Raw genomic sequence first — 8,993 nt, 5'->3', positions numbered from 1 at the left:
CTGACAAAGAGTTAAGAAGGATACTTGATGCTATGTACAAACAACACTGAGAATGAGTTAAAAAGGATATTTGATGCTATGTACAAACAACACTGACGGTGAGTTAAAAAGGATACTTGATACTATGTACAAAAACACTGACAATGAATTTAAAAGGATACTTGATGCTATGTACAAACAACACTGACAATGAGTTAAAAAGGATACTTGATGCTATGTACAAACAACAGTGACAATGAGTTAAAAAGAATACTTGATACTATGTACAAACAACAGTGACAATGAGTTAAAAAGGATACTTGATGCTATGCACAAACAACACTGACAATGAGTTAAAAAGGCTACTTGATACTATGTACAAACAACACTGACAATGAGTTAAGAAGGATACTTGATGATATGTACAAACAACAGTGACAATGAGTTAAAAAGAATACTTGATACTATGTACAAACAACAGTGACAATGAGTTAAGAAGGATACATGATGCTATGTACAAACAACACTGACAATGAGTTAAGAAGGATAGTTGGTGCTATGTACAAAGAACACTGAAGCTGATCATGAAAAGTATTCTAAAGCAGCAGTAGGAAAAAAATATGTGTTACTTTGGAAGGACAATCAAATATGTTGTATTCACAGGGGAATAAAATGAACAGTTTCATGAAGCAAAGACATAAAAATTTTATGAACCATAGAAACATGTGGAGATTAGTAATATCACAGTCAATAATTTGTTCCTTATCCCCGTTTGTATTATCTTGTTTCTAATGCACAGGTATTGATTCAGAACTTGGAGACTAAAGCCATAACGTTGTGGTCGCTTTTAACTTAGAATTTTACAACATCAATAAATGGATTGCATGATGACAAAATGTGTAATATATAACAAAAACTGATTAATTGATGATACTTTTTAATATATAGAGTTGCAGAAATAAAAACAAATTATTATAACTTGCGAATTGGCATGCTATCAAATATTTTCTAACGTTATACAAATACGACATTAAAATCCAAAATCTATCAACTATCCTCTAACGTTATGCAAATACGAGTAGAAAATCTAAAATCTATCAGATATCCTCTAATGTTATACAAATACGACATTAAAACCCCAAATATATCACATATTCTCTAATGTAATAGAAATGTGACATAACATTTCAAAATATATCAGATATCTTCTAACGTTATATAAATACAAGATAACATTCCAAAATCTATCAAATATTCATTAACTTTATACAAATGCAACATTAAAAGCCAAAATCTATTGCGACATAACAAATCCAAATTCTATCAACTTTTCTCTAACTTCCCTACCGTTGAGAATAACCATTTGAAAGTGTGTTAATTGTTTCCACTAAATATATATTGTCAACATATTAATTTAATGGAACTTTATGAAAGGTTAAAGTTGTAAATGGTGAGCGGGCCATATGTTGGTGACCTAGTTCATTTTCTTTTTTTTTCTCAATTTGAAAACCAGTTTAAAGTGGATTTATTATTACGTTTTCATATGTTACGACTCAAGGTATTAAAATAAGTAACAGAAAGCAATCAAACTAACAATTCCCGTAAACAGAAGATATTTTCTTTTCCTACGTTAATACCGATATATTTCATCGTGAACTACCGAAAACGCGATATTAAAATATCACGTCTTTGGTTCTTCACGATGAAACATATCGATGCCAGCAGTTCGTATATATCGCTGTTGGTACCGCAAAGTGAAATCACCATATCGGATATTAAGGTAGGAAAAGAAAATTGTATTTTTATTATATACCAAACCTGCTCCAGAATAGAAGTTTACAAGATTTAAGTAACTCCTCTTCGGCACAACACACTCACCCCCACCCCCTTTCGTAAATTTACCTCTTTCATAGGCTGATCATATAAATATACGTGACATAAGAAATGAGAAGGATTGGCTTGACATAATCTGTCGCAGTAAATTATATTTTTGTCATTTTAAAAAATATTTGACCCTGATGCATGCACACAGCGGGTTTGTCTTTTTTGTCAAGGAAGTAAGGAGAAATAACTTTAGAGTGACGCGAACGTCGTCTGGTTAACTTCTTTACCAAATATTAATTTCCATGTCTGATATGTTAGGTAGTTGCTATTTTTTGTTCTAGCTCACAAAGTACTTATTTTTGTTGCCGGAGGTACAATTTTTGCAGGCACACACAAGCAAGAGTCGCATGGCATGATGGGAAATCTTAAATTTTCACATTTTAAAATATAGGAATGAAAAAAAAAAGTATTTCGCAAACAAGTCTCCATATTTTCGCACTTAAGTATATAATAAAATTTCTTTCTTTCTCTACAACAGAAAGTTAAAGTTGTAAAAAAATCCCAAATTATCTTTATTGTTCTATCACAAATCCAAAAAACAGAATGTTCTGAATGAATTAAAAAAGTCATGACTGCTCTGATGTACGGGAATGGTGTAATCCAGAATGTCTTTGAATGAGTTCACAATAATCCAAAAAATAGTGTAATAGTTCTAAAATCAATGGACACTTTAGTAATTGCAATTAATGTTTTTAAATAAATAATTCTTATCGAATTATATCTGATGTCAATAACACAACTGCAAATTGTGATCAAGCATTCCCACGAACTGATGTAGATCAGGAACGAATAATTTGTTTGTCAAGTCTCTATTTATATACATTTCCACTTTACATATAACGTGATAGAATGTAAAGATTTCTAACGGAAAAACCCACCCTAATTGTAAATAACACTGACCTTGAATTCTTGCAACGTAAACAAGTTCTTTACAACTTTACACCATGAACAAAAATTACCTATGTACGCATTCTCTTTACATCTTACAACCACAGACAAGAGTTAAGCACACACTATAAATACGATTTACATAACATATCTTCGACGGTCCATTATTTGGAAAGCATTTGCAAGTTATACATTTTAATTTCACTACAAAGTGTTGAAATTAGAGGCGTTGTAAAGTGATGCGATAAAAGCCCAGGCCACATTTAAATGAAATTTAACCATAATTGCTTGACGTTTTTAATGATGACGCAAGTATTGCTAACAAACCATGACTTCTTTAACGGAAACAAAATAAATTCGGGAAATTTTACTACTGCATGGTTTTGGGTCAAAAAGATAAAAAGCCTTCAGAAATTATTTTTTAAGAGAATAATGTTTTTGGGCGTTATTTGTTGTGTGATTCGGCTACTCACTTTTTTACCACGCAGCGAAAACAAACCGCATCGATCAACATTCCACAAAGTAGACGAACCATCGCGTGAAGCGAATTATATTCGAAACTTGACACTCATTCAAGATGAGTTGTGATTCATTCCCCTTCATTGAATAATGGATTAATCACTTATCAGAAATCATGATTATAAATTTTTCGTACAAAAATATAACCAATGAATAACTTCTGTTTGGTCTGCTTAACAGAAGATTATGCAGATATCGACTTCATTTAAGACTTCTACAAATGTATCACTTGTCAAAAATTATGTAACCGCTCCGGTGGCCTAGTGGTTAGAGCATCCGCTTCGGATGCAGGAGGTCGTGGGTTCTATACCCGGCGGAGTCGTACCACACACACTTCAAATCAAAAAGTTATGTCGTCGGTAAAGTTATTAGATTCTATGCAATATAATGACTTATGGAAGACACATGAAAAAGTACAGATATATACAGTGCAACAACTACAAGACAATGTTTCATTATTTTTTTTATTAAGTCTAGACAGCTAAAACAAAACAAGATATTGGCAGATTATGGGCGTCATTTTATATCTACTGGATCGAAGTTCATCGAACGAGATGTATTATGTCAGCAAATATAGCTTATATTTAAAAGATTTAAATATTATTTTGGATTCGTTTCTTTCAAATAAACGACATTGGGCAATCTACTGAACAGCCATTCACATAGACATTTTTAACCTTATGTTCCAGACCAAACATGGAAAAAATATATTTTCAATAGTGAACTGTACAATGTCGCAAATGCAAACAGAAAATTACAAAGTCAGAATTAATTGTGCACCTCTTTTGTATTAATTTCTACCTCTGTTTCGTTTACGTTCCTGTGATCTTCTTCATCCGTGAATTGTTTCTGTTTGTTTTCCTTCCTTCTTTCTTGTTATTTTTTTTTTCAGTGTGTCTTACACGGAGTCATTGTAGCTATGATCTTATATTAAACAACCACCTGTCTTATGGGGTCAATGTTATTACTTTCCTAAGAAACGACAATGAATCTCTGTGGAAATTAATTTATAGTTGATCGTGCAGCCACCCTCATCTTGTCCAAGTCAAACCATACATGATCTGAACCATTCAATGTATTCAATACCTCCAAATATTACCTACAGAGGTATGAAAGTACACCATGTCATGAAAGACCATATTTACAAACCTTTACCTAGAATCTATTTACATCGATCGATCGATCGAGATTGGTTGATGTATATCAATCACTCAACATTCTATCGCCTGATGCTAGAACAGAGACTGACTTAAAACCATTGCAATCGGATCTATAATTTGTTGCTTGATGGAAATTTGTCTGTATCATATTAGTAATTCCATATTACCGTCATGATAGAGATTCAGTTTCGCTTCAAATCAACTAGAGAAAGACAAGAAAAATGAGTGCAATAGTCAAACCTGAAGCGAAATGTTAGACATTAGAATAAAGAAAAAATCCTGAAAATAATATCCAAAAAGTGCGTCGTGAAGGAGGCGATCTGCTTATTGAATCTTTTTTTTTAAATAGTAGTTTTTGTTTCAAGTCGACAAATGATTGCTTTACAACAGTTCTAATCTACCCACACAATATCGCTGGGAAGACAGAAATTCCATCTATTACACACTGCAAAAAAAAGCTCAATATCTGTCTATAAATAAATTCAGGTGCATAATTACCTGGAGAATACTTTATGACGTGTGTATCTTTATTAGGGTAGGTATGGACAGCATCACTGAAGAGTAATCGGTGCAATCTAATCCAAAACTAGGCACGGTAATCAAGGTGTAGGCGTTGTGTTTAATTTATATACTTTGTTATCTATTTATAGGGCATTTGATTGACAGGTCAGGTTAAAAATGTTTTAGGAATCAGACATTCATTAACAAACTTGTAATCTTGGAACTTAATAATCTGTATCAGTCTGATATATCTCTCCTACTTTGATTCCTCATGATAATGCAAACCTCACGTAATGCAGTAGACTTGAAACTCCCCCGTTTCCCTGAAGGATGAAATTTTTCTTGAATACATGATCCTTGTTCTCACTTCTGCAGAGTTATCTCTACACGTAGATTTTGTGACTAATCTAATTCACATTGGCGTTTTGTTGAATTTTAGAAGAGAGAAAACACAGATCTCAACCGTCAAGTGAGGAACAATGGATAAAACATTTGCAATAAGTACAGTATATCGAACATGTTACCGCTGATTGAATTCACTCATCATCTTTAACTGTCTCCAGATGGTGCTATGTACTTTTGCATAGACTGATTCTTGGATTTACAAAGCTCGTGGCCAAATCTTATGAATCATGTGACCATTAGGTCCATAAAGCGCAGTCTTTCTGTAGTCCTGATACACAGGTAACTTCTTTCCAAACCGTCAATAATAATAATAAAAGTAATATATATAACAAACAATTACAGAATTTTCGAGAAAAAAAATGTAAAAGAAAGATTAAAAAGTAATTATACCTTAATTTCTCAAAGTATTTGTTTCACTAAATATATATTATGGACAATCAATTATAACCTCCATGGACGTAGGTAGATCATATTTTATCAGCCAGGTAAGGCCAATTTAATGAAGCCTGCTTACAATGACGTGGTAAAAGTTGAGGTCCCTGAGGAAAGAAAAAAGTATTGTAGTGTCTGTTGTTCAATTTGAGGGAAAGTGACAATTTTTAAAACTGTTTATCATTGGAATAACTAGGATAAAATCACATGAAATTTACGTTTCTTACTACAAATGGAAAATACTTTAGAAATGTATTTTTTTTAATTGTATATATCTAATTTTTTAAAGTTCTAATCATCATAAGGTATGTGGCAAGGAAAATAATTACACAAAACTCATGACCAGTGGTCAAAGTGTTATTATTATAATTCCTCAAAATTTAAGCGAAATTGGAATTAAAGACAAAACATGTGAAATTCCCCCAAAAACGTTGTTGCGAGATTTAAATATATCAAACGAAAATGAAAAGTTATTTTTAAAAAATTCGGACCCCGTCTCCCGAAAGGAGGAATGGATTCACTTTAGTGACATATTTGGCAACAGAAGAATGGACTTACTTTTGGTGACATTTGACAATAGAAGAATGGACTTACTTTTGGTGACATTTGACAATAGAAGAATGGACTTACTTTTGGTTATATACTAAGCAATAGAAGAATGGACTTACTTTTACTTTTGGGGACATATATGGCAATAGAAGAATGTACTTACTTTTGGGGACATATATGGCAATAGAAGAATGTACTTACTTTTGGGGACATATATGGCAATAGAAGAATGGACTTACTTTTGGTGACATTTGACAATAGAAGAATGGACTTACTTTTGGTGACATTTGACAATAGAAGAATGGACTTACTTTTGGTTATATACTAAGCAATAGAAGAATGGACTTACTTTTACTTTTGGGGACATATATGGCAATAGAAAAATGTACTTACTTTTGGGGACATATATGGCAATAGAAGAATGTACTTACTTTTGGGGACATATATGGCAGTAGTAGAATGGACTTACTATAGGGGACACATAGGGCAATATAAGAATGGACTTACTTTTGGTGACATTTGACAATAGAAGAATGGACTTACTTTTGGTTATATACTAAACAATAGAAGAATGAACTTACTTTTGGGGACATATATGGCAATAGAAGAATGGATTTACTTTTGGGGACAAAATAGTCAGTGGAAGAATGTACTTTTATTGGCGATTGCAATGTGTTGATATGAGTATGTAGATATAAGAATTAATTCGCATATCAAAGTTGTCTTACATGTTGCCTCAATAAATATGTAATTTTGTTGTCATGTCAACAAATGCAATCGGTAACTCATCTTACTGAAATACTGACGTGGTCTTGATCACGCGTGCAACAAAAATATCCGATCATGTCGACAACTTGATGCTTTCATAAAGGATATAATATATGGCGCAGGCAAACAAACCAAGAACAATATCTTATTTATCCTCAGCTTAGTCATGTTACTCTAGTACCTGATTTAACCATGTATGACATACAACCATGTTACTCTAGTACCTGATTTAACCATGTATGACATACAACCATGCTACTCTAGTACCTGATTTAACCATGTATGGCATACAACCATGTTACTCTAGTACCTGATTTAACCATGTATGACATACAACCATGTTACTCTAGTACCTGATTTAACCATGTATGACATACAACCAACTGCGTACGGCCTAGACCCATATCCTCCATGACATTACATGCCGGCTGATCAACGTTTACGCTCTTCGTTGGAAATCAGGAAAAAAACACAAAAAAAAACAACGAAATATTGTCCATGTCCGGACGACTGATCTGCATCTATGATGTTCGCAATTTAGCGGTCGATATAAGCAATTAAATATTGTAATCAATTTCAGAAAAGCAAATATAGCCTATAACGCAAAACGGAAATAAAACATTAACATTTAGAAAAACCAGTCGGATATTGCCGAGTCAACAATTCACTACAAAGACACAATTGCATGACAGAATTTCATAATGATAAAGTAAATCTAATTAATTTTATTTCTGCATTCGATTTAATTGACAAGAGATGACATGTACTTTTTCAAGAGATATATGAAATCTGCGCACGGGGAATGAAAGCTTTATTATTCAGTTATTATTAGCCCTTTTCTAGACTGAAATTAAACTTATTGAGGTAAGAACAACACATTCGATTTTTTCTGAGCAAGAAATAGTCATGAGAAGGGATTGGTCTCTGAAGTCACGTGCGGCACGGGGTGAAATGAGATCGGCATGTGTGTGTGTGTGTGTGTGTGTGAGATTGGGATTTTTAGCGTAGCTTTAAAAAAATTTCAGTCAATTGTTACGATGTCTGCAGTGTGGCAGTTTATAGTGATGTCTAGATCTGAGGCATCATGCTGCAGACATGTAGCATGATGTCCCACCCAGTCACATTATTCTGACACCAGGCCGACCAGTCATAACACTAACCTCTTAATGCTGAGCGTCTAGCGAGGTAGCTGTTAGTACCATTTTTGCAAGTCTTTGGTATGACTCGGCCGGGGTTCGAACCAACGACCTCCCGCTTCCGAGGCGGAAGCAGATCGGAATGTAACATTCACGCTGATTCTTTGCACTGTTTGTCAAAAACGTATATTTTTTCTTTGCATAATAATCTGTCATTGTTTCTCTTTGACCACAATGCCTATCTCAGAAATGTGTGAAAATCTGGTCGAGACTCCAAGCATGGGACTACTAATTGTCTCTGCACAAAATTAATATGATGAATTTGATAGTCACACAACTTGATTGTGTCCATACATACTCGAAATTAAATAGGACAGAAATTTCCATGCCGTAAACTATCCATCAGTTGCCGCGAAATCATTGTAGAAAAAGGACGAATGGCGTTAAGCCTCACGCTAAAGTAGATTCAGCAGGAATTCCATTAGTGCCTCCTTTATTTCTCAGCTCTATCACTTTTGGTTCGTTGTTGTTATTGTTGTTGTAGGGTTTAATGCCATTTTTCAGCACACGATAGGCTTTACATGGCGGCCAGTATTAATGGTGGAGGAAGAAACCCATTGGCCGATTCCGAGACTCGAACCCACGCAGACAGAGGTGAGCTGGCAGTGATCTATAACGGGGAGCGCTTTAAACCACTCGGTCACTCGAGGCCCCTCTTTTGGTTCGTGGAATCACGTGCAGTTGCAAATCGGTGTTATCTTTACTTAATCGG

This window comes from Sinohyriopsis cumingii, chromosome 1 (assembly GCF_028554795.1).
Source record: "Sinohyriopsis cumingii isolate HCF-2022 chromosome 1, ASM2855479v2, whole genome shotgun sequence".
Classification (NCBI taxonomy): domain Eukaryota; kingdom Metazoa; phylum Mollusca; class Bivalvia; order Unionida; family Unionidae; genus Sinohyriopsis; species Sinohyriopsis cumingii.
Note: the sequence above shows the minus strand (reverse complement) of the source record.